At 37.9% G+C, this 27,824-nt stretch overlaps 1 long non-coding RNA gene across 1 annotated transcript; it reads left to right on the forward strand.

Annotated features, from left to right (window-relative positions):
• Positions 1 to 4,155: 4,155 nt before the first annotated feature.
• On the forward strand, positions 4,156 to 27,758 carry LOC128910638 (uncharacterized). Its single transcript, XR_008466802.1, has 5 exons — positions 4,156 to 4,295; positions 7,556 to 7,619; positions 8,641 to 8,795; positions 16,483 to 16,646; positions 27,640 to 27,758. It is a non-coding gene; the product is annotated as an uncharacterized LOC128910638 (long non-coding RNA).
• Positions 27,759 to 27,824: the final 66 nt, after the last annotated feature.

The following is a 27,824-nucleotide window of genomic DNA, read 5'->3' on the forward strand; positions in this document are numbered from 1 at the left end:
AATGTAGTGACAATTTTGTGACATTTATTTGACAAGCTCCTTTGATCATGAACTGAAGCTAGGACTGAGGAAACCTCAAAACACATTTATGTACCGTGCTACATCCACAGAGACAGGGGGACTGACATGGTACCTTGTCAGAACAATCCTTTGGTATTCTTAACACACGATATTTATGTATTTCTAATTTGTTTTGCAAGAGTTTAGTTTTAATTAAAATTTAAAGATTATGAAATCAATGATTTAGTTTCAGGGCTCTGGAGCAGAATGAGAATTTTTTAATAAGCTTTTGCATTTTTTATAGGAGGAAATGAAAGTTACAGTTTACCATACATCGTGCTTTCTTTTCTTAAATTGAAATGACTAAATTAAGATGACATACAGCTCAGGTTCTGAGTCAAGGAAGGAAGCCCTGTCTCTTCACAGTACTAGCCTAACTGTGGCCTACAGGATGGTGGAAGTAAGTCTGTAGGAAACAGAAGGGAAGGGTGGTGTACAGCCTTGCAGTATATATAATTTAGACACCTTTTTCTTCTTTGTGCCTCTTTGTCTTTCTTTCACTTTATTTCTCCTCATAGATAAAGAAGTTGTGGGGCAATTAGCTCCTGCCCTTCTGTTTGCAGGGAAGTCAGTGGCTCACTATTACGCCAACAGTGTCAGAAAGGACTGACAAAGTGATGGAAAATATCAAGGCTCCGTTTCCTCTAGGCTCAAGTTCTCTGTTGCTTTTCTCAGCTACATTGAATAAGGTATATCCTTCTGTGCTCTTCCCATTCCCACCCCTACGATATGTGTTTTACACAACTACTGTGCGATTGTATTTTCACAAGTAATTTCTATTTGCAGTTTATTATTAGCCCAAGATTAAAAAAATAAATAAATCACTGTGGTGCAATAGGAAGTGTCACCAGGTGGAGGAATTAAAACTCCATATTCATGTACAGGCCATTTGCAGATACAGCCGTGAACTATGTGGAGCATCTGCCAATAAGCCGTCTCATGGAGACACAAAGGTATTATTTTATACTCTGTGTTACAAAAGTGAGAGGAATTTTGCAAATCATATGCAAATGGTCAGCCTGACTGAAAAATGATAAAAGGAAGAATTTCCTTCTAGCATCATTACATTTAAAGGATGAAAGTGGTTTTTCTTAGTATTTCAATCTGTTAGGCAGGAATTTCTCCTAGAAGTCATTTTTGGGGGTGTCTCATAACTCTTGTTCATATATAACTCTTGTTCATGTATGTGTAGGTATGGGGGGAAAGGTATGAGGATGACAGGAGGAGGATGTAGGGCTGAGGGGAAAAATATAGAAAGTCCTATCAAAAATACATATTGGCTCCACACGTTGGTTCCATTTGAAAGTTACACTTAAAGAAGCCAAGAAAAAAAGAGACAGGACCCTTTAATCTTCATGGTTACTTATGCCTTTAGAGGTATGGTTGAAGAGAAATTATTGAAGTAGAGAACAGGGTGCAGATCCTTCAATGGTATTATAGCAAACTTGTATAAGCAGAGTCAGTGTTTACCAACTGTGGATTTGATACCCAACCCTGATTCATTATTTCCTTTGCTACCAGTTTTGGTTTTTATGTCGGGGTTGGGGTTTTTTGATGGCTAAAATCTGCATAAAGATCTTAATGGGCCATGCTGAAATATGAATGAATAGAGCTATGTTAGGACTGACAAGTTAGTTTTTAAATCATTAGCATAAAGATTGGGGGCGGGGATCTCATCTATTTCAAAATAGTGGAATTAGAGGAGACCCTTTGAAAAACAGAAGTGGAAGGAAATTAACAATGATTTCATGATGAAGAGGCAGACTAATATGTAGGAGGGAAATCAAGAGAGCAAATCACTGCAAAAATAGCAGGCTTTCAGAATAAAACCTTGATTTATGTATTTCAGTACAGCAGGAAAAAATCACAGAAAAACAGAGGGAGACCCTAAAGCAGGAGGTTGAACATGTTGACCATAGTCACAGTGTGATTTTTGGTAGAATTTTATCCTTCAAAGTATACTAAAGGAATTGCTGGTTTGTATGAGTTCCTAGGGAAACATTATCTGAAATTAAGAAACCAATCATGTTTGCACTTTCACTGCTGGTAGGAAATCTGCTGTTTCCCATTGTTCTTTATTTTCAGATTACCATTCCTTTGCATCTCTCTTGTGGTTTACTACTAGCAAGTTATCAGGATCAAGATGAGAAAGTGTGCTGCAATTACGCAGGGGTTTTAGCTTGGGATCTCTACCTGTTTGTCTTGTAGAAAAGCCTGGTACTAAATGTCAAAGATTTGATGAACGTTCTAAATGAAAAAATAATAATAAACCATGAAATTGGAGTGGGAAATAATTCCTGGGTGGATTCTTCTTGTCTGTGTATTGAGAAGTTTCCCTCAGAGCTTTAGAAATTTCAGGATGAATAATATGGGGCCTCTGTTCCTGAGGTCATTAAGTCATTCTCTTATACCGTATAAGCCCAAGCACGTCTTGATAAACTAGTAGATAAATCTGATTGTTTGTACCAACAAAACCAACCAACCAAGCCGCTAATTAGGTTTCGAAGATGGTATATGTGCTTCAGAGAGCAACACTGCAGTGGCCAAAGCCTTGCTATGCAAATATTGATCAAAGAAATTTGCAAAATGCTTTGAATTTAAAAAAAAAAAAGGAAGAAAATATTATAATTAAAAAAACAAAATGGGGAGGGGGACACGACGACGAGGGATGGGACACCAAATGAAATGGCATCTCTGTTGAAACCAACAGTAAAACTTCATTAACTTCAGTGAAGATTCCTGGTATACCACAGGTTCGTCTGAGGAGATGGCCACTGTTACTACTGTCAGGAAATACTAATCCTTTAATGGCAAGGATGATGGCAAAGGCCCAGGTACAGTACAGTAGTCTGGCATGGGTTCTGCCCTATGAGGTGCTCGGTTCTCAGGCCACAATTCGGCAGAGCCCTGAGACACGGGGAGAGCTGTCGGCACGCCAGGAGTCCCAGCTGTCCTCTAAGTGCTTTACTGGATTGGTGCCAACATGCTCGGTTCTTTGAACAATTGGGCTACGTACAGTAAACATAAATTTTACCCTATGGTTTCATTGTTGATGGCTGCCAAGTTCACCTCTTACTTGTAGACTTGTGACTCCAATGATGTTATCAGCCTGCAGGCAGAAAGAGGAAAAATCTTTAACTTTGGGAGAGCCTCAGAAAGCAATGCAGCCAAATACATCTGTTTTGTCATCTGCCTGTCCTAATTGTTTTTTAGGGGTACAGCATATATGTCCCTTCCCAGGGAACAGCTGGTGAGCACAGTGAATATTTTTCAAAGAACTTTTTTAACTAATGATACTGAATGGTAGTTTAAAATTGTTTCTGGTTTTCACAAGGGAAAAGCGTTGCAGCAGAAAAAGTTGCTTCGCACTGCTGCTCATTGCTGATCCCTGGCCAAGAGAAGTCACTCAGTATTGCATAGATGAGTGACTCCAAAATCTATATCAGCCGAATCATATTTTTAATTTCTTTTTTCAAAGCAGAGGCCACACTGTACTTGTGGGATTGAGCTGGGAACAAGTTCATTAAACTAACAAAATGAGACAGGTGTGTAGCAGAACTGTCAGGAAAAGCCAGCAGTGATCCAACCCAGTGTCTTATTAATGAAGTACTGTATTTATGGGGATAGTACTAAAGGTTTTTAGGGTGATGAACCATTTATGTCATTTTCTGTGATAAGCATTATATTTTGCAAGTTATAACTACTTGTGTTGAGTGTGCCCTTTGGATGCCACGATTCAGGTATGTATGTGAGGCCTCTAAAAGACAGGTTAAACAGTCTCAAAGGTAATGATTTATTTTTTTAAATTGGTTTTGAAAACTAACACAGAAACTGGCCATTGAAGTGATAGAAATATTTTCGTGAATGTTGATTTGTTTGCAGCAGTGTCTGAGAGGTAAAACTCACTCCGGCACCTCTGCGTAGAATTCTCCTTCTTGCTTTGAATCAACATGGTGATGAAATTTCATGTGTTTTTTTTTAAAAAAAAAAAAAAACAAACCTGGCCATTTTATTCGTTTGTTCTTGTATGCATTACAGAATCAAGATCTTCAAGGAAAGGGAGAAAAATCAAAATTTGAATATCAGTAAATAACAATGAAGCATGTAGGTAGTAAATAATAGCTTCAAAGCATGAAGAAGGACTTAAAGAGCAAAATCCTCATTTTTGTGAAACCCAACTTGAGACTGATCACGTAATGGAACTCTTCCTGAGATCATTGGTGCGGATTTGAAAGGTAAAATCTGAACTCTTCCATTTTAATTTATTTTGTTTCATATGTCTGATGGAAGATTTATAGGCAAGTCAGATATATCTGAAGTTTCCACATGTATTTTTTTTTAATTAGAAAAATAAATGTAATGTGATATTTTCATTATTTATGTTTTATAGTGCTGTTCCTCTCCAGCAAACTTATCTATTCCAGGTTATAATGATAGGTAGTGTTTTGAGGTGATCTCAGCTAAGTGTTATGATTAATAGTCTCTGTTCATTTTGCGTCCTTCCCTTTCAAGTGTGGGGACCAGAATAAAAAACTCCAAATATTAAGTAAAGCGTTCCTTGTGAAAATTATGCAAATTGCAATCATCTGCTAAATTAATTAATTGCATTCATCAGAATAGCATATGAAAAATGAAAGATATTTCCAAATGTTAAATAATGGCTGGATCATTCTGAAATTAAAAAAAATTAAACAGATACATGGTCATAGTCTGCTATTCACCCTGTGAAATTGCATTTGACCTCCATTTGGGTAATTGTATTATGCCTGCCTAAATTTCCATGCACAGTGATTTACAATTGAACATATTATTCTACTCCTCCTGTTCTACTGTACTGCATGCTGCTGCCGTTTATTGCTATGTAGGTATATTTATTTAGAGGATGATCGTGTTCTAGTGGCTGACTCCCATGGCTCCTATATAGATTTCCTTGGCAAGTGCATTTTCCATCCAGGTAATTAATACCACCTAGACAAAAGATTATTTATATATCATATGTGTTCTGACGTACTTTAGACTTCTGATGAAAGAGAGAGAGAGAGAGATTCTAGAACAGAAGGAAGACATTTGCCTCTGTTTTTTCATGAAAACTGTTGGGGACTCCTTTCTAAGGATGATTCCTCCCAGAAACATCCCTTAGACTCCTTTGTCCCCTTTATCAGCAACTGAGACAATTTTCATGATGCTGGCCTATGGCTCCATGCAGTACCTAGTGAATAGAAAGGTAGTGCTCACTGCCTGAACAGAAGCTCAGCAGTTATCTGACATCAGTCTTCAAACATAATTGCAAGTTTAAACTCATTGAAGAGAGAGGTATTTTGTCATAGAGAAAGTAGCGTATGCTCATTTTTTATTTTTAATCAGGCTTTGGCTCTGTAGCTTCACAGTCTAAGAAGAATTTATATCAGATGGGAATAATAGGCTAATTTCAGCGTAATAATTTGAATCCTAAATTTACCTCTGGTTAAGCGTGTTGGAAAATGGATTGCTTTGTAATAGCTGAAGCACAACGCTGTGGAGTTGTTACAAACAGACCTTTTCCCCCTCCGTGGACAGAGCATTGTATTTTGCAAAAGGGTAAGAACTTTGGTGTAAAAGTGTGGTTAACTTAGACACCCAAGCTCTGAACTGTACGTAATTCCTGTTCTAGCTGTACCTGGGTTGAACTGTAAAGTCCTAAATAATGCATATTCCAAGTAAATGTTAGAGCTGAGTGGCATTGGAACTCTGGAGACCCGTGAAAACAAACAGGATCTTACTTCTTTTATTAGTAAATGTTTGGACATTAGTGAGAGAGAAGAGTACTTCTGTTCTTGCGATACCTGTGAAACCTGCCTAATGTCAGCCTGTTAAGTAACCTGAAAGTATCTATACAAGGGGCAGTTTAGATAAAGTACGAACTAGTCTGAGTCTGTCCCTGAAATACAATTCAGGCATGAACACGTTCTGATATTTGAAGATGTCCGGAATCCTGATGTTTTCTGTTTGTCTCCACCTCCTGCATTAGTATTCTCTGCTTTCAGAAAGATTGATGCAAAATATCAGATTCTTGTTCCACTTACTAAAGGGACCTCAACCCTGGACTCAAACCCAGTCTTTTTTTCAATGCAGGAATTGCATCATTCCCAAAATTTTGAACAGTTCCCAAGAAACATGTCCAACTCTTCTTTGATTCCACTGTTTTCAAACACAGATACTGGTTAGGCTGAAGGCCCACCTGAAAATGCAAACTTCCGTAATTCAAAACTTGAAATGTGTCACTGAGAATTACAAAAATGCTTAATGACATCAGATTTTGAACTAGAACTATTGTTTTAGCTAGAACATATAATGTACATCCTAAATTCCTTAATTTATTTAATTATCTCCTAATTACAGTCTAATTAATTACTAATTTATCTTAATTTCCTCTGGTAATTTCCTTATTAATCCCTACTTTAATCTGTTACATTTTTGTCCTTCCTCCTTTAATTGGGAAGCAGACTTTACGGTCTTTGCTGTGAGGTATGTTTCTTACCTGCTGTAAAACAGCTAAATGTGACTTTGCAGTTAGCGTATTTTCACTAGAAATTTGAATGACCATGCAATTGTCAGTCTCCCTGAGAACACAGCAAAACTTACGCTATACATTTCTCACAACTTAAAAAAAAAAAAAAAAAAAAAGGTAGGTTTTGTGTGGAGACCAAAGCGGCCTGAAATTTCTTCATGAAATATAATCATTTCAGTGTTTAGGACCTCGGTTCCTACTTAGCTAGTTATCATTCCTTCTGTGTCTCAATTAAGCAGATCTTTAGTGAAACACTAATTTTTCTTTCAATTTCAGAAAGTACTGCTGTGTATCCACTGCTGTGGGTTTTCCATCTTGCGCTTTTTCCAGGCATTCTTTGAGACGTGTTGGTTAATTATCTCATTGTTAAAGAAACCAACCAACATACATATATAGACAATAGGAAAAGCCTATTCCAGAGCTTAAGATTCTTCTTGCTTGAAAAACTGTACATTAATTAAAAGATCTATTTTTACCCTCATTGAAATACCTCAGGCTGGAGGTGTAACTCTCAAATGCTTATATCTTGCATCCAAATTGGGGAAAAATATTTCTAAGTGAAGCAAGAGCTCAGTTCAAGTGAGCTTTCACGATACAACACAGCAACATTTTAATCAAAAAGGATTCTGTTGTTAGCACAGATGGAGGCAAAGCAGTGGGAACAGAAGCTGTCCAGCAGTAGCAGAGCCAGGAAAAGAGAGGTCCTCAATTTAACAGTGTTGGCAGAGTGTAGTTGCCTGTAATTGTGCAGCAAGTTTGATGTTGCATACGGGGTTAAGTTGGAATCATTTTATTTTTGTTGAAATTGTTTTTAGGAATAGCTTTTGGAGTCCATACCACACCATTGAAAAATAAGTAGATTCATTATGCTGCTCAACCAGTCAGCAATGAAGACACAGAAATGTTCCTTCTCTATATTAACAGCCATCACTGATTTTGACCATACAGATATAAGCTTGGAGAAGAAAGAAAGGAAGAGTTAAGAGACAAGAGCAGCGAGGGCCGCAGACAGGTATTACATCTCTTTATGGTTTATGATGGTGTAACTTAAGGATGGTAATGAAGCCTACCAGAGCTGTAGGTTGCTGAGAGGCTTTTGCCTAGGTAGCGTCTATGGTGAACTAAAAGCTGTTGTTATTGCCCGGGGCACTGCCGTTTCCGCCAGGGTCAGGGCATTGCCTTGAAGGCAAAGTCTGCAAACTCAACTCAAGCGGCCATGACAATGGCTTTTAACTTAAGTGCTCGACTATAAAGCAGCTCTGAAACATTCTCCTGAGAAGATGATAACCTCTGGCAGAGGGGCAGTAACAAACAAGTCAGGCTGTGGCATCTCTAACAGCCACAGCTGTTTGCTAATTAAATGTGTATCAGGCCTGACAATATGGCCTGAGGTGAACTAAAAAGGGAGCAGGGGACCATGGCCCTGATCCGTGCCTTCTCCAGAGGGTGGCGAGAGAGCAGGGCTGGGGCATCTGCAAGCCTAAAGCTTCCAGTGGCATTCTTCATAAAATATATTTCTGCAGGCACCTAAACCCGGGCTAGATTTTGTTTCCAGAGGCATAATTTAGAATAAAAATCTAAATACACAAAAGCTTGCAAAAGTGGCTGTGAGTTACCCATTACTCCTGGGACTTGTTTTGGTTCACTGATCCTGTGCTCTTAGTATCTTCCCTATTCCTTCTGGCCTTCAAGTGTAATTTTATTAGAAAAATGATTTGAAAATTACCGTTTGCATTTGATTTCTCAGTTACCTTTACATCAGAGGTTCAAGGTTGTTTGGGCAAGGCATTCTTTGTTTACTTCATGAATAAGATTATCTGCTGCACCTATTAAGATGAAAATCTTTCTAAAATCTGTAAATACGGCGTTGATCTTTCTTGGTCTTCTCATCTAAGCTAGACGGAAATCATAGTTGTTTTCTTGCCTCATATTGTTTTGTAATATAAACAAAGCGGTAGTGTATGACTAAAGAATTCAGAGAGTGAAGAAGTGCTTGACTTTCTTTTCTTTTCTGGTGGTGGGGGTTTTTTTAGCATTAAGAGTGGTGTGCTTGTCTCCACAAAGCCAGCAGCAAGCAGCCACATTGCTGTGAAATCCAATCAAGTCCTTTTTACTCAGTGACTTCTGCTTTTGGGGATTGATTCTTGCTAACTCCCAAGCCTGAGTCCAGTTCAAGGGAGGAAGACCGGTGAGTAGAGCAGAGGCTAATAAGCCACCTTCTTAATCATCAACGAGCATTTAAACTTTTTGTTGCTGTGAGTATTGAAGGTCACGGGGCTGTAGGAGTCTGCCTTGTGTTTTACTACTCAACAACTCAATCTTCAAAAAATTCTAATCCCTTAGCTCACAGACCGATTAACTTGTAGCACAGAGCAGCCTGCAACAGAAAGTAGACGCATATATTTAGGCAACAAACTCAAAGGAAGCCAAAAGAAGATCTTTGTAGATAAATGTGTATTGAGGTGCTTGCTGTTTCTAGCTATGTTGTATGTAGGATTAAAAAAAACCTGAAACTATTCCCTTCCCTAAGACAATCAAGTATATCCACATACAAATTTTTGAAAGAAAACGAAAAATTGAATTCTCTTCTAGAATGTAAGTATTCCCTCTTATTTATCTTATTGGTGGAGGAAGAGAAACATCAGTTAGCATATTAGTTAAGGGTTTCCCCCCATTCGAAGAGTACAGTGCTTTAAAGGCACTTTGTTTTGTGTTTTACCTAAAGGCAGGAGACTTTTGGTGTCAGTAAAGGTTCTCAAGACCTTGAATTATCCCCCTGGGCTATCTTTTAATCTAATCTTACCCAAGCACTTACTAGTTATATGATAAAGTCAGAGATTACGGGCCAAATTCTCTTTTCAGTTATTCCACTGAAACCCATTGAAATCAATGTTGAGATTGGACTCGTGTAACAGGAAAGAATTTGGGCTACTGTCTTCAAGAGATAAGAACAGGGCCAATACTATAACAGCCTTTTTCAACAGAAACAGATTCAGACAAACTTAGGGTCATGTGCTGTCCTTGATGTGCATATAGAGCTTCAAGGGTTTATGTTGGGCACGTATTTAGAAAAATACTTTTTTTTCTTGTTGTTAGGTACAGAAGGAGTTTGGGTGGAAAGCATCTCAAATTTAAATAATTTTATGGTTAAGCTTATGAAGCCCTACATTTATTTCATAGGTGAACAGCATTTTCAAAGTCATAGTGTGGCACAGTGCAAGTGACCCTTGCAAGTGACCTAACTGATGTTGTAGGTGTAGGTGATGAGGGGCATAGACAAAGTAGGCTTTGCCGCATAGCGTTTCAATATCTTTTGTGGAAATAATGCGATCCCATCTCTTCTCCCTTCCTTTTTAAGCCTTCACTACAGCACTTATGAGAAATAGTAGTACTTGGTGCTGTCATGGAGTTTCAATCTCCAAATCAAAGCACTCCAAAAAGGGATGAATCTGGTAAATGAACAACCTTACTGTAAACCATTTCGTTAGTTTAGCCATGGAGGTGAGTAGAGCACAAGTTCTCATAGTGTCAGGGCCTTCTTTCAGTTGTGAGCTAGAGAGACAAGAAGAGTGGTTTTAGTTTGCATTTATGCTAAGCAGCTCACCTGCTTCTTCCATGGATCTTTAAATTCAAGCTCTGTGCATTTCTTGTTTGAGGGTTTAGGTGTTTGGATATAATCATGATTAAAAATGCACCTTAGCAGCTTAGACACTGCTCTCTTTATTGTTGAGTCCCTTTCATCCATTTTTACAAGCAGTGCCTCAGACTTCCCCTTAAATCTACTTTTTTTGGGCCAGCAGACCTGTGGCCCTGTCTTCTTGGTAGCAGTGACCATGGGAGCAGCAAATTGGTCCGTACTGATAGCTTCTAACGTTGCCCAGCTGTGCTTCTGTGCTGGGATGCTTGTGATACCGTCTTCTGTAGCTGATGTAGTCCTAAAGGCATGTACAAAATGGTGCAGTGCTGCTTTGTGCCGTTAAGCAGATATGTTGCATGTTAAAAGGAGCTGTTTTTTCAGTGGCAGGTCAACAATCCATAGCATTATATCCAAGGAAGAAAATTTTCATGGAGTATTTTAAGACTCGTGGATGAAAGGGGATTTATATAAACGTAAGGTAGTATTATTATAGTCATTTTATTAAATAACAATAGTAGGTGTCTTTCTTTAGGCATAAAATCTATGCACATGAAAAACAATAGTTGGCAGCCTGCAGTAACAGCACAGTATGCTGAAATGATGACAATAATGAATAGCTCGGGAACACCAAGAGAAACCACTGTATTGCATGTGTAATGCACAGGATTTGAACATGAACAGACTGCAACAGCTTTATCAAGGATTGTAAGGAAGTGTGTAAAACCAAGCTGCAACAGCGTAAGAAAAATACAAAATAAAGTGAGCAGGCAAACTACAGCTGGGGCTCTTCTTAGAGCAATAAATTGGATAGATAGTAAAGCAGAACTTGTGTTGATTGGCAGCTGACACTAACTCTTCTTTAAATTGGAAATTTATTTGGGATTTTACTGTAGCGCTGAACACAGGGAAGAGACCCATACGAGTTTGTCGGTGTGAATCAGAGGTGACAAACCTTTGGGAAGGACCTGCCACACTGGAGGGTTTGTTTATTCCCATTTGTACGGATTTTGTTCTCTGAGATGTACCTACAAATCCTCATGATAGCTTGACCCCTTTTGTTTATTTCTGCCTATTCTCTTTTTTTTTTTCATTCTCCAACGAATGCCTGGATTTCTTTAGGGTATTGCTGAGTGTGAAAACATTGTCTTGTTTTCTTAAAGTGAAGCAAGAGTATTTCTTAAGAGAAGTAAAGATTTTGCTAGCAACTGCAAAGCAAATGTTGATAGATTTGGCTGGAAAAGAAGGATTCCACATATAATACAATATTGCGTTTTCCACATTTATTTTTGTTCTTTATTGGAGAGAGCACTGCAACACTAAGTTCCAAATTATCATGAAAACCCAGAAATAGAGCCCTAATTACATAGCCTGCTGATCAAGGCAATCATCTGGGTTTTGGGACCCTTGTATACACGTTCCTTTCCAATTAGTACATTCCAGATGAGGTCCCAGTAGCTGGCCTGAAATCAGCTTGTCATAGATTCAGTAAATATTTTTCTGTACAAAGGGGAAAACCTCAGGTTGTCATGGAATAAACAAGCAATACCTTTGCCTGTGCTGTTAGTTATTACCCCCTTGCTTAAGATGTACAGCATGCAAGTGTTTAATCTGAATCTGAGATCAAAGGTGGCAATTTTTTTTTTCTTCAGCTTTCTATTGTTGAGTCTAAATACAGAGATTTGACTGACGTAATGCTGTAATTTAAACTGTTATCAAGTTGTCATAAGATTGAGTTTCTTGATAGTGCTCTAATTCAGGTTTAATTTTACTTTTTCAACTTTTTGTAGTAGCTTTGTTCTGCATTAAAGATTCGAACAAAATCTTTTAATGAGCGTATGTAATTCTCTGTTTGGCTTAAACCAGCAACTTTCCTGCTAAGTATAGGAATAGACTTTTTTGTTGCAAAAGCAGGGCTATATTAACCTTCTCTTTCTATGAGAAAAGCACACGTCAAAACATGCTAGTTCCATAAATTAGAAGTGTAATCAGATTAATAAAGTAAGAAAATCAGTATCACGAGAAGAACTTGCATTCCTGCGGCCTGATTTCAGGAAAGCCTGAAATTCACAGAAGCAAAAGGCTTGCAGCTATGCCATGAGAGCTAGCTGGAAGGTTATACCCTGCTATAGAAGAATTCAGAGAGAAGAGGGAAAAAGCCGTTCGTATTTAAGGAGTATGCTAACAGAATTCCCATTTATCTGGAATAGCACATTTATTGGACAAGTCAGAGAAGTGCCTACATATTTTATTGCTGTGATTTAATTTTTCCTTTTCTTGGTTTTCATCTCGCTGCATAGGGTACATAAACCAGCTTTTCAAGAACAAAGGCAAATGAAAACTATGATTTTCCTGTTTCAGTCTGCCCCAAGTGTTCTTAAGCCAACAAATAAAAATATGACTAGGCATAATTTTAAAATACAACTCCAGGTAAAACTTAAAACTAAGAAGAGTCATTTTTCAATCCACAAAGCCTTTGGGGAGGGAAAATGAGTGAAGATAAAAATATATATATATGTGTATGTCGATATATACTTTTTTCTGTGATGACAGCTTCTGCCAGAAAGAGTCCAAGTTAGATTTGCCTGTCTTACTAAAATTCTGCTTTTCTGTTTTCCTGCATGTTTCTAGTCTGCTGCTTCTACCAGTCCATTAGTCTTTGTTTCATGGTAGTAATTATATGCCCAAGCTTTTCAAGAACGAGTGTGCATCAAACACAGTGGTGCTCATGCTGTGGGTGAATTAATTAAACCACCAAGAAATTCATGCTCAGCAACGAGAACAATTGGCTTGATGCACTGTAATGTAGATTTACTCGCAAAGACCTAAGGGCATGTGAAGTAACTGCTGTGAGCATCTACCACATATTGGAGCGTACTGTAATTTCTGTGTCTCTGTTCTGAACTTAAGCTACTAGTCATACAGCAAGTGGCTCTTTCGCCCACATCTGTTCATCCTGTCTCATTAATAGTGAAGACAGCTGTCCCCATTATGCTTCAGTAGGGTGAAGTATAGCGAGAACAAAAGTCTGGAGAAGACATTATGTGTAGGAAAGAAGGGCAGGAAGGTGTCCAGGAGCCTGGAATGGAGGTAATTCAGATGAAGCTCCTATCTGACAGCAGGACCTGGAGGAGTGTTACTGCCAAGCCATCTGGGATGAAAATTCGGTAATGAGATGACAGTACTACACCATTCCATCATCTGTGAAGATTTCCTGGAAATTGCAAGCCTTGATACAAGAGGAAGTCCAGAACCATAGAATAAGAGAGTGAGGACTGGATTGACAGCCTTCGTAAGAATTAAGCTCAGTAAGAAATACTCGCTTGCCCTAATGCAATTAGATTTTAACAGCCTAATTGAGTTACAGATGAAATTTCAGAGGTTTCGCTGTGAATAAACACAAGGTGGGTGTGTGTCACAGTTCATACATTATTTAGCCAGTTATTCTTAGAAACCAGGTTCCCATTAGGTTACTGGGAGCCTGCCTGTGGACATGTATAGGCAGAAGCAATCAATAGCAAGGGCCTACTGCTGTCCTTATCAATGTCAATGAGTTTTGCAAAATTAGTTCAAAGAACAGGGATAGCATTTAGGTCCTCTACCACATATCCAAAAATAGAACAGATTGAATGCAAACTGATCAAATAAGTCTCCGTCTATACAGTGTCTGTTATTGCTGTTCATCAGCATGCGATCTTATCACTCACTTTCACATGAGGTGCATTGCTTCTCTTAATACCATTTTTAGAGTTTGCTTAAAACTATGCAACTTCCTGTATGAGCACTTTTATTAATTTAGTTCAAAATGCCATTGATTTTGTTTTATATGAGGAAGAAATAACTTCAAATTGATATGAATTGGATTTAAATTGGATTATGATAGATTGCCCGTAGACACTGGTGAGTCCCAAACTTTGGCAACCTAATAATAACTTCGAGCTTTCCTTCATTTTCCCTCTTTAAAGCTCTGTAATAAGTCAATTGTTTCTCACCCCACTCATCTTTTAGCAAGACTTCCCACAGTGAATCAGAATTAAGTTCAGCATCCTTTTATGCCTAACCTTGTAAAACCATAGACAAATATTGCCTAAAAGCCAGAAGCACTGAACATATAAGATAATATGATATAATAGAATTTCAAACAGTTAAAATCTATTGGTTGCATTTAGTCTTCTAATACAGCTGGGGGGGTGTCTGTTTTGTTTATACCGAGGAATATTTTTTTCCTATCTACTGTGTCTTCATAGGAAATTTTAAGAGAATTGATTCACTTTTATAACTTCAGACCAAGGCTTCTGATTTAGCACAGTGCAGGTTTAGCACAGCACAATGTACTGTGCTGGAGTCAGCTGGCTTTGAGCTACTGTCACACTCCTCTTGTTCTAAAATTGGCCATTGGCCAGTCTGATTTGCTTCATGAATTAGAGAAAATTAAAGCTTATTGCCCTAGTGGTGCTTATTGGCAAATAGGAGTTACTGGAACTTAGGGACATCACGGATCTGTCCTTTTTTCCCCGATTATGTTCTTTGCAGTAGAGGCCCAGAAGAACAGGACGTGGCATCACACCAATATTCCTGCTCATCGGTGACAATCCTTTCCCTAGGGAAACTGTGCTATTGGGCATGTCCATTGATTGGCTTCAAAGCAGCTAAAATGGTGCTATGGCTGTGGTATTTAGGGGATTATTGCATAGCAGTGCTGCTGGTTGTATCCAGAAAGTTTCTCAGACCTGAAATACATTCCTTTATAAATATGTGAAAGATGAGATATTGGAAGAGAGATAATTGTTACCTTGTACAAGGTGGGCTGTAACTTGTTACTACAGAAGCAAGAGCGAGGATATTTTACAGGCTTTTGGTTTTGCCTTTTTGTTGCTGTTGGCCTGAGGGGAAACAAAACTACACTTGCAAGCAGAAACTGCCAGTTTAGAGGAAAAGGTACAGGGGAATGAAAGTGGTAGGAGGAAAGCAGTGAGGCTTGTGGCAATGAGAAGACAAAACCAGATGCAGTTGCAAACAAAAATCTCTGTCTCACCAGTAGCAATTCACATGTATCTTCTTTTTCTTATGGTTAGGCATCCCATTCCTGGAGAATGTGTAAGGCTAATGTCTAAAATATGATGACAGTGAAATTGCATCAGATTTGAAAAAGGCTATTTGTTCGTAGAAGCAGTCTGCAAATGGTGCAAAGATAGAAAGCTAAATAATATGAAGTTGTTATCATGTAACATTGGACATCAAGATGTGGCATTGTCAGACTGAGGGGCCTGAATGAGAGCCGTAAATACGTTATGAACTAAATTATTTTAGGAGCACTCAAGTAGTAGATTTTCATTTTAGAAGGTAGTTTCCCTGTCAGATGCAGTATGAAAGAATTTGCAGGAATTATGATGTCTAGAAACATTTGAAAGAATTTGTAGTATTTTTTTTTGTCTGCACAACTGATATATCTGTAGCCTGTGACAGAAAAGCAGACAAAATTGCCAGAATTTGATCTTGCAGGATTTCTATCCAAGACAAGAAATAGTAATGCCAGTATCTCCTAGAAATTATATTCCTTTTGAAAATTTTAGGCACATTTTTCAGACTTAGGAATTCAAAATAGTTAACATTTACATTTCTAAAGGCATGTCTGAATACCAGCTGGTTGAATCAGAAAAAGGATCTGTATGCAGAACATGCCTTGTGTTAGTTACACAACAGGTCAGATTAGATGGTCTTTTCTTGCTTCAAAAATCCTATGAACCAAATCCAGTTTCTGAACTTTGGAAGCATCTCAGATTTTTCTTTTCATATGCAAATTATGTCTAATTTTTTCCCAGAGTAGTTACAAATCATCTACAGTCAATGTCACTTGGATGGGATCAGGTTAAATTCAGTTCACTGAATTAAACCATTTCATTGGCTTTAGTTTCTTTGAAGACTACAGGAACCATTCAAGTAAAATAATCAAAAGTATTAATTACTGCTGTAAAATATACACCTAAACACAGTGTAGACTATATTACCATGGGCAATGGAAATGTGAACTCACTCAAGGGTTAGATCATGACAGTTGTATCTCAAATTGGGTTGCCACTTGTCCTATAGAAAATTATACTTCTCACAATACATTCTCAAATCCCACATCCTGTTTTGGAGGTGCAGACTATCGCTTATCTTGTGTTTGCCAGTTCTATATGAAAAAAAGAGTGAAAGCTGGCAACAGTACTGTTACAAAAATCTTTCGTTTGTCCCTAAGGTATTGCTGCTGCTTTCCTTGATGGATGGGAACAGCTGCTGTAGCCAGCGTCACCCCAACAGAACTGTGAACAATGGGATTTTCTCCTCTTTGCAAGAAGCGCCCAAATGAAGATCTTGTGATTTGTTTACTGGATACCTCCATTTTCTTCTGCATCTGTCAAGGTGAGCTACTACAGCAGTCTCTCTCTAATCCTGGTCTAGCACATCTGGCTGATCCAGGAAAATTCAGCATTGTTCAGGGCTGGTCATTAAGTGATCGTTACACCTAAGTGCATTTAAAAAATAAATAAAAAAAGGAAAGATAGACACGGTTCTGGGAGAGGCCACCCCTGATCCACGTGCTGCTTCCCCAGCTGTTGCCAAGGCTCCATAAAGCTTTGGCAATGTGTCTTGGAGAACGTAGATAGTGCATTGGCACTGTGGCAATGGTATTTATTTTCTTTATGCTTAGCAACTTCTTTGTTGTCCCTCCGTGAGAGAAAGGGATGATTGTGTCCAGTATGTTTTTAAATGTCTTTTCTGGCACTGTAATCCCGATTGCTTAGCAAATGCAGAGAATGTGGGTCCCAACGTCTGTATGACCCACCTGAATGACCCTTTAGCTTCACCTAGATAATTGCTGGGGCTACTGTGCTGGTGAAGCTTTAGAAGTAGGTAAGTAAAGATGCATCCTCTTCAGATAATGTTTTCAAAAAGAAAAGACCATAAGAGGAGGTTTAAACCCTAAGGATAGTATGCTTCATGCAGTACTCATGCATTATAGTTGAATAGGAGGGAACTGAAGAGGCAGAAATGAGTCCTGAAGGCTGTTACTTTACAACGTAATGAGGCAGCTTAGTGTCCCAGCTTATATGAACAGTTAACTGAAATAGTTTGATCCTACAACTTCATGGTGATATATCAAATACAATATTATTTTACATAACTTCAAGTAGTAAACTTTATTATAATTATAAATGATAGACATTAATGGATCATTAATCCACATAATAATGCTGCATTTTCATAAAACAATTTCATTTAAAATTCTCCCAGAGAACTTTTCTGACACCCTCTACCAGAAAATGACTTTATTTTATTTATCCCTAATCGTTACACACTTCCTTGCTTCCACTAATTACTGCTTCGATTCTCAACTGTTTGTTCAGATCACCTTTAACCATAATTCCCATAAATTAAAATACAGCACCAGCTTGTCAGGCTTCAGATGAATGTCTGTGAATGTGAAGTATATTCTATAAGATAATGCCCAGGAAGACTCCATGCATGAATCATATGATGATACTCTATAGAATAGGGTTACATTTATTGCTACACTAGGTATAATTACTCAGGCAGGTGTTTACTCTCTTAAATAATCAGTCGATTAATTCAAGTCTCGAGATAGCCTGAGATCGGCAGTTAATGATTATCCTCTTACTGAATTTTCGTAACTTGATTTTTCTAAGCATGACCTCATCAAATGCTGATCGTTAAAGTTCTGAAGTCATAAATTGGCACAAAAGTCATTGGCTAAAAAGATAATAAATGAGGTTGTATAATCTGATCCACTACTTTTGAAAGCAGTGGCCTGGTCTTAAGGGAAAGAAAAAGCCCTAAACCCCAAGTGCTCATTGTTTACCTTTGTGTACTACGCAAGTTTTGATTGAAGTCCATGGTTTGTGGTTGATACCAGTTGTCCAGGTTCCACAAAAGTCAGGAAATTGAGCTCAACCTAATGCAATAAAACTGCTCCAGAATAAAACAAGTAAATAAGCATAGAGACAAATCTCGAAGATCAAGATCCTGAAATATGTTGCATTTGCTTGTAAACTAGATTAGCATATTGGATCTAGAGTGGTATAATAAGGGCTCGAAACTATCACATGAATTTGGAAAAAGTCTAACTGTTTCCGTCTTTTAAGCTCAGGTCTTTTTTCGTGGTTGATTGCAGTCTGAAAATGTGTTCCATGTGTGTTTTGTTTATTAAGTCAGGATAAAAAACACAGTGGAATAAATTATGAACTTGCGCAGTCATGGCTGGGAAGTTATATTTAATAAGTATAAACCAACTTTTTCATTGTTCAGATTCTCTTTGCCTTTCTGTAAACCTATTCCTAAATGCACTTAAGCAGAGATATATCATTTATAGCTGCCTCCACTACATTCCAACCTCCCAATCCAGTTGTATTTCTGGGTTCGTCTTCGTCACTCGGAGAGTTACAGTTGGTAAAGATTCAGTATATTACTTGCCTTACCTCTATTCACGTACGTTGCTAAAGTTGGACTAGTACCGGGAGCAGTGTGCCCCACCAAGTACTGCTCATGCTCCTACTTGTCTCTAGCTCCCACTTGCGAAACAATGACCGCCTACTTACAGAGTAAAGCCCTTTGTGTCTGTCATACTGAAATTCTGTTCATAAAGCTCTCTGGAGTTTTATTCTGACCACTTCTGTAGCATTTCTATCCTTATTGAACTACAGTGGTCGTCACCCACATAAATAGGCATACACAGAACCGTATAAATAGGCATCAGCAAACTCCCAGTAAGTTAACAAATGCTGTATATGGAACAATATATAAGCAATTTTATGATTTCTGTAAGTGAAGCTGTCAAGAAATGGGTTTTCCTCTTTTAAGCTAGAGGATCAGACTTGTAATGCTTCTGGATCCAAAAAGTTTGTCAAACTCGGTGTAATTTCATAGCCAGGTTAGGGGAGATCTGAATTAAACATACCAAGATTCTCTTGTCCTTTCATTTTAGTAGAACAAATGCATTCTTGCAAAGCGCATCTTACTTTAACTTTGAAAATTAATTAGTAAATTAACCTAATATCTCAGGACAAACTGCCAGCTCATCAAATAGCAATGAATAAGAGTAATCTGAACAAGTGTATTCGAATCGTTTGATCTTAAATTATGATCCAGTGTTCTGAAAGCAGCTATGTGAGGAACCATGTGAGTTTGCTTAGTTGAGTTATTTTTAAGAATTACTGTGGAGGTCTCATTCTATGAGATTTTAATTGTACTTTTCATCAAGCTTCTGTTCACTTTTGAACTTCTTATTGGGCTTTTTTCTTTCAGAATTTTCTTTGAATAGTCCAAGTTTACTTCAATATTTTCCAGCCAGATATTCTGTAGCATTCACTTTGGAGCCTCTTTGCTGTAAGCTGATTCTTGACAATACAGAAAGTATTTCAAATATATATGGAAATGCTTCAGTATTTTCCTGCTGTTTCCCAAAAAGATTTCTGCTTTTGGAGGGATGTTTTTCCCTTGATCTTCATGTTCTGATTGGCACCATTTTTTTCAAATATGTGGGGTTTTTCCTTACTGTATAAAATTAATTTGAATAATTATCATATTTCTTCACGGAAGTATTGCTGCGCTTTGAAAAATGCTTTTTCAAAGAATATCTGCAGTGACTGTTTTTTGTTTTTCTGAAGAAAGATGATCATGAATCAGTTACTGGATTTCCCAAGGCTTGGATGTCTTGGAATTAAGGCACCATATGCTTCTAAACTTTATCCAAGATCCAAGGACAAAAGCACTTGAAAGAAATCTCTTTAAGGAATCAGTTCAAAATTCATATGAATCCAAAACTAATGCTGCTTTGAATTCAGCCTGTGTCTGCAAACTTTCCACTTCCTTGGATCTGGACATGTTTAGAAGAGATGGTCATAAAGAAGTCTGCGACCAGTTTCTTTATTGGTCCAGTTCATGTATGAATCATCTTCACAGAAATAGGAGAAACCTCATTAGGTATTTGCGATGTCTTTGCTTTTCCACATTCGGAGAGAGAGACTCTCTTTTCAGGCATCTGTCTCGCACAGCACGAGAAAGGGTGGCATGCAGAGGCCATGTGCATACATTTATTGTACGTAGTACAAAAGATTTAGGCTCTGTCCCTATGAATGATTATCTGTAATGTTCCAAAATTACTAGTTATGGACTATGTACTTAATTTTGCTACTTTTTAGCTCCTGGTGTGTAAAGAATGTAGTATGCAAGGTGGGTAATGCTCCTCTACCTAAAAATAAAGATTTGTAAAAGTATTTATGGGAATGTCATTGTTCAATGATAAAGCTCTAATTGCAGAATTCAGTGAATGTTTTGCAGTGATTAATTTATCTACTATATCTACTTTCTTGTTCTGCAAGCAGAACAAGAATAATTTGTCATTACAATGACAATTTATTGTATACTAAACCACAGTCTTTACAATTGAAAGGCTAAATGATAGAATTACTCTAAAACACATAAGGAAGTCTAGAAATAAGGATTTGTTTGTGGGGGTTTTTTTCTGCCTTCCTTTTAAAATTCTAATGTATGTGCTTTGCATGAGCACTGTAAAATAAGCTGGTTTTAGGACATTTCTGAATGGGAGAGAAGTCATTTGATATAATAGCAAATACCTTTGTAAGTCTTAAAGCTGTTCTGTTCAATAAGTGTTATAATTTTGCCACATAGGGCGCGCAAGGAAATGATAAAAAAAAAAAAGCTGAATTACGATGTGGTGATACTGTAAATGGACTGTTATTTTACAATGGTTATGTTTTTCTGAATCTGAAAAGAATGGAAATTATATGTAGTCTGTTTGGGGTTTTTTGCAAACCATCATATTAAAATTTTATTATACATTAGAAGAAAAATAGTGAGAGTACTGGAGGAGGCTGGCAAAGAACATCTACCTAAAGTTATCCAGACACTGTATTTTACATTTGTATTCTTTAAAGACTCATCTGTGCCTATTTCTTCTTGTCTTCTGCAGCTACAGAAGTAATTTCAGTAGTTGTATTTTAAAATCAATTGAAAATAAGCCTGTAAAGATCAATAAAAAGCTAAATTATTCAGTACCGTGCAGAAGAAAACTTTTTGTTTCACCTTTTTTGTTATTAAATATTGAAATAAACCCTCTGAGTATTTCTTGAGGAGTGTTTTAGCATCTTCATAAAAAAAACCAACTCCGATTCTAAAATCCATCTAGAGTTGAATGAGAGTGTATTTTTTTAAATTCTGTTCTTTCTTTAAATTGTAGAGAATTCAAGACTAAACTTCTAATGCTAAACTTAGAAGTTTCGCATTATGTTCCACTTCTCATGTAATACAAGGGGTAGATGTTTGTTATGAATTCATTTTTTTGCTGTTATCCAGTCTCCACTTCCTCTTAATTTTTACCAGCCACAAGATCTTATGAGGAACTAAAAAAATTGTGTTTTCATTGAGGAAGGGCTGTTTTGGTTTGTGTGTTTTTTCTTTTTTTTTTTTTTTAATCAAAGCAAGCCTACTTAAAATACATTTGATTGGAGAATATTCACATTTGCAAAGCAAGTCAAAAAACATTGGCTTTCTGCCTATAATGCATTTTGTTTTGCCTCTGTAAATAACATTTTCATATAGCATTAACAATCCATTTTCCTTCCCCTATGATGATAAATATTTTTCATGTCTGTATTTGGTCTTTAAAAAACAAACAAATAAAAAAACAACAAAACCCCCCCAAAACTAAAGTACTGCAGTGACATAAGACTTATACATGCTAGGTCTTTCAAGACAGATTTCGCTGAAGTCTAGAAGATTTCTTAGGTCTTAATAGTTTTTTTTAGTTGGCTCATTGGAATTCAGACCTCTGACGTGCTTTGCCTTTGCAAAGTGCACCACAACGCCACAAGTTTCTTGGGTTAGAAGACTGTTCCAGTCTTCATAAACTGTAGCATTTTTTGTTGTTTCAGTTAATTCTCTTCTGTTGTTTTTTCTTTCTTTTTTTTTCCCCATTGATATAGAGAAGTGAAAAATGGAGAATTTGCAGTTTTCTGTTCATGTGATCATTGAGTGCTTTATGTGAGGCCTCATATAAAATTAACAGAATTTAGAGAGGAAAGTAGAGAACATGAATATTCCAGTGGTTGGAAGAGAGATACTGAGATAGAAAGCAGCCCGTTTTTAATTTTTTAATAAGCCTTTAAAATATACTGAGTCTTGCACCATGTAATGCAGTATAGTACATCATAGCACATCCCCCAGTGTATGGCCAATGGCTAGAGTGGAGATATCCTTGTATTTCTTTTCTTTTCACTTCTGATGGCCAGTTTACAAGTAAAAATCAGACTGGATCAGACTGACGTACTGCAAGATGACATCAGTCAGTAGCCCACACCAGGTAGCAAACTTCTCTTTCACAACTGATATGTCAGCAGAGGTGTAATCTTGAGATTTCTGTTGATTTTTCTCTGGTGAACAGCACAGTGTGACACTGCCGGCTCTCGGGGAGAAGACAGCTTGCCATTGATGACAGTGAATTATATAGCAAGGTGATGGATACCACCGCATGGAGGACAAACCAACAGTCAGGTAAAAGGCACAAAAGCAACCTGGGCCGCACAGGGAGAAACAGGCAGTAAGGCACACGCTGTTTAAGGACGTGGATTAACATGCCCTGTTCAGGGCTGTGGGGTTTTGAGAAGAAGTTTGGTGGAAGAAAGCATCATCAGAGGCTGAGGAAAGCATGCGTGCTCTGACCACTGGGGAACAAGTAGGTGATGGCAATGGAGAGGCAAGTTGTTTGATAATAGCTGTTGTGATGATGGTGGAGGCAGCCACGTGGTTAAAGACCCTAAGGCCCCTAAGGAGAGAGTTGGGTGCATCTCTCCATACATTACGTGCTGCCAGCATGCAATTAGGCTGCAGTGAAGCAGTCATTAATTGGCTAATTGTGTAACACGCAGCATTATGGGGGGCACAACCCCAATCTTTTTCTTGCTCACTGTTCAGCCAGCGGGAGTCTTCCTCCTCCCTCTGCTTGTGAAGCAGTTACGTTAATACAATGCAGCTTTCAACACAACAAAGATGACTTTGGTTGAATGAAATGACTTTTCATGAAGTAGATGTTGAAAACAGTTATACTGTTCTGCCCTGGTCACTGGGTGAGCTAGCACACATGATGAGTTAGGAGCTGCATTGGATGCTTGCATAACCATGTGTACTACACCATTTAGGTGGAAAGGTTTAACTTCCAGCAGCTTGCAGCAAACTCACGTCATGTGTGCTGTTTTTCCAGTTGTTAAAACGCAGTCATTTTGGTCAATGCTTTCTTTCACATAGCCAGGCCACACCACGTGCTGAAATAAACTATAATTTATTTTGATCAAGAAAGGTAACTGCTGAAATTTGCAATGCTTGGTGCTTGTTCATTTTCCCTTTCTAGCAATGGATAGGGGTATACAAGTTCAGAAGTTTCTAGCCTTGGAGAAAGAAGGAAATCGTGACCATTTCTCAAACTGGAAGAAGGTAGATTTAGATCAGCTATCAGGAAGAAATTTTTCACTATGAGGGTGGTGAGGCGCTGGAACAGGTTGCCCAGGGAGGCTGTTCAGGCCCCATCCCTGGAGGTGTCCAAGGCCAGGCTGGATGGGGCTTTGAGCAGCCTGGTCTAGTGGGAGGTGTCCCTGCCCAGGGCAGGGGGGTTGGAACTAGATGGTCTTTAAGGTCCCTTCCAACCCGGACTGTTCTATGATTCTATGATTTCTACTGAAGTTTAGTTTAGTATTTCTATCACAAGATGTAAGAAGGAAAAAATGGATTGTGGAAGTAACACAAGTGACTTAGAACAGAAATGCAGAAGGCAATTTAAAAGATTAATTTGAGCCTTAAATATATTATACATCTCAGCACTGCAATGGTGTCACTTCAAGTGTCCCTATCGCAGCTAATACCAGTTTGAAAATGTGGCTTTCGTCGCATTAATTTCTTGTTCGACTAGTTTACCATGACTTCATGCTTTCTGTACAGAGGGGTGTAGCGTTGCATATGTTGATCTGAACGCTAGTACCAGTTTGTCACTGACACCACCTAAATAGCCGCTGGTTCTTTCAATATTATGCTTTTGCAAAAGTGCAGGGCTTTTTATTTTATTTTATTTTTCTTCTCATTTCTTAGCCTTGTGATTCTTGCTTCTTGGCTTAAGCCTTGTCAAGTATATTCATAAGGTGTTTCTGACCTCCTGCAATTCAAGAAGGAAAAAGAAAGAACCTTACAGTGCGTGTAAATATCAACGGATACATTTATCCACACGGAAAGTTCTGGCATGGTAAAGACAGCTCTGAACAGGTTTTACTAACAGCTTTAGTAGGCCTCCTCTTTTTCTATGATTATGGAGATTTTCGATTTTTTTTTTGTTGGGTTTTTTTGTTGTTGTTTAGTCTAGAAGTACTAACTGATGGATAAAATAGGTTTATGTTGTATTATTTATTTGGAAAAACTGCTGCCAGTTTCTATGGCAGCTCAGAGATCTAAAAAGGTGAATGAATTTTAAATATTTAAAATCCAGTGCCACCACAAATAGCATATATTGGAAACTCCAGAGATACTGAGGAGAATCACCTTGTGGACATTTGTTAAGTCTAATGCTTAGAGGAAAGGAAGAAGATACTATCTGTATGTGCAAGGAGGGAGGGAGTAATTCAGTTAGTATGTGGACGTTGAGAGCAACACAGTATGTATAGGCATAAGAGAGCCAAGGGAGTATATTAGCTTAATGTGGACCCTGATACAGTATACCTGCCTTTTCTCATATGAGAAGATATATTTGCAGATGTAACCAATATTTCTTAAACGCCAAACTTTGCTGGCTTGCAAATTGCAAGATGTTTGTCATCTATCATACCTTTTAGACCACTCTTGTGGCCTGTCACTATAGCAACTCTATTGGCTTCTACAGCAACACCTGGTCCTATCAGTAGCTTTACCCTGTTGAAGTTTCTTCATAAATAATCCATGTGAAAGTGAATGTAGCTGTCATGTTAATTTGTGGCTAACCTGGTTCTGGCAAGTTTATAATTATATTTATGAAGCAAATAAAGCAGATTGTTTGGTTTTTCTTCAGCGATGATTTAACACAAACTGACAGAAACAAATAAAAAAAGCTTTACTAATCACAGTCAAAGTAAAAAAAAAAAAAAGTCACAAGGATGTTCTAGTTACTATCTCACAAATACATTCCTAAATCTGGCCTACTGTCTGTCTGACCTCTAGTTAATAGACATAGTGGTACTATTTACAAAGTGTGTTTACCTTCACATTATATACAACCTTTGGTTGCTTGATTCCCTTTCTCCTCCACTTTCCCCCTTCAACTCTTTTCTAATTTTGTCCCCACCCCTTAAGTTGGGGTAGCATTCGTGGATGGCAAAATAACAGTTATGCTTAAAAATACTACCTTAAATCTAGGAGGACATAGTTGAGCTAAGCTTCTCTTCACCACCCAAACTAAATGTGGGTAATAGTAGGCTCAGGGTTCGCATCTTCCTTGAGTTCCAGTGTCTCCTCTCCAGGTTTGATATTAATTCTGTGGCAGACCTTTTCATACGTAGGTCAAAGAATCACTAGCTTTAGAAAGAGTCAAAAAATTGTAAATTGTGCTAATGCTTTTTCATTGCGTTTGATACCTGAATATATGGATGGGAGGTAGCTGGAGCAGTCTGCAGTTCTACCCTTCTGTTGCTTCAGCAGACAGCCCGACTGGAGAATGCAATATTGCTGGTATAAAGTAGTAGCAAATAATCTGGGACTGAAAATAAACTATTTGAGAAACTGTAAGGGAAAAGTGTGCCCACAGGACATAATATCCTCCGGAATTACTCCTTATACATCACTGTTCAAGTCTGATGAAAACTTTCTGATTGCTTTCAGAGGACTAGATTGTTATCTCTTCAGCCAAGATAAACAGCTAAGTTCACAAAATACCGATTGTCATCAGTGGGCACTGCAGCCTGGCCCTGAAAAAGATACGCAGATGACATAATTATCATTCCTTGTCTCTTTTCTTGTTTGACAAAATGACTGTTTAAACTGCTAGTAAATTTTATGGATTATATGTCTGTTTATACAGATATTGTGCACTATATTTATCTCTCTGGCAACTGAAATAAACTTATTTTATCTGTTATGGGATTGCTAAGGCATGTTTAATTTATTTGAGATTCTATTTTTACTATTTCCTGTATTACAGGAGACCTTCGTTAATTTAGAGCAATGCGGCACTTTTTTTAGTTCACATCATACAGAACAATTTCTCAGTTCATAATTATACCATCCTGCCAATTATTACTTCTGCCATTCTCTGAAAAGAATTCTTTAAATACAGTATATATGACCTGACTTACAAAACCAAAGTAACCAAATCTGCTGAAATCAAAGTAAACCTTTTTTTGGGAGTTAAATGAAGTCGGTCTGTACAAGACAGATACAACTCATATTGTAGGATTTTTGCTGTAGAAAATTAGCTTCTTCAGTTTGCTGCCTCTTCTTTTACAAATGCCAGTTCGGTTAAGAGTGTCTGCAAGTTTCTGTGTATATAATTCATAGAGGAATTACATCTGGAGATGCTGCCTACTGAAATAGCTGACCTGCTTTTATCCCCTGAAGGATATTCGTTCAACGCATCCCCTGAAAAAAAGGATTTGCTACTTCATCATAGTGTAATACTTAACAACAACGAAACACATGCATAAAAATCTTGTTGAACTGAACAAGGCCATTAATGCAGGAGCAGTGAGTGAGAATGTAGTAGAAAATGAGAGACAGAGAAAAGAACCTCCTTGACAGCTTCCTCTCCACGGTGTGTGGGCGAGTCAGAGAGGACGGCCTGCCTCTGTCACAAGAATGCAAAGTCCAGCTGGTGACTCTGACCTTACTACTTCCAGGGTGTACAAAGAGAGGACAATCCTTACTAACTGTGTATACCATTAGCATTTTGAAAGAACTCCTTTCTGAAAGGTGACGGCAGTTATGAATACGGCTGATAGAGTGCAATTCTAGATATCGATACATATGCAGGTGCAGAGAGTTCTTGTCTGAGCATCCTATTGTGTGAAAATAAAGAAATTAGACCAGACCTTGATATATCCGATTGAATAATCTCACTTGTATTGGGTATCAATTCAATGACTCCCTGGCCAAAAATTTAATTACCACTGCATGTATGTCTTTAAGATCGGGTTATCATATGATCATGAAACAGTATTCAAAACAGAATCCAAAAGGTATTGCATGGAAAGGCTTTGCTATCTACATGGGACAGGGTCCCAAGTAGAGCCAGCATAAAGATTTTCTCTTGGCCAAACCGGTAACACCACTTATTTCAGAAAAGAAACGTCATGCAGTTCTCTGCTCTTCCCAGGCTCAATACCCAGAGGGGAACCAGAAGCCACATGCCCGCTCCTTTGCCTGTGCGCAGTTTCTGCTTGACCTGTCTTGGGTTTTTCCTTCAGGAGACTGACTTGTGGGGTGTAGAGGGGCTGAGAATTCAGAAGTCATCTACAAAAGGAAGAAATAAGGTAATTACGCCTGTACTTTCATCTTTAC

This window comes from Rissa tridactyla, chromosome 5 (genome assembly GCF_028500815.1).
Source record: "Rissa tridactyla isolate bRisTri1 chromosome 5, bRisTri1.patW.cur.20221130, whole genome shotgun sequence".
Lineage (NCBI taxonomy): Eukaryota > Metazoa > Chordata > Aves > Charadriiformes > Laridae > Rissa > Rissa tridactyla.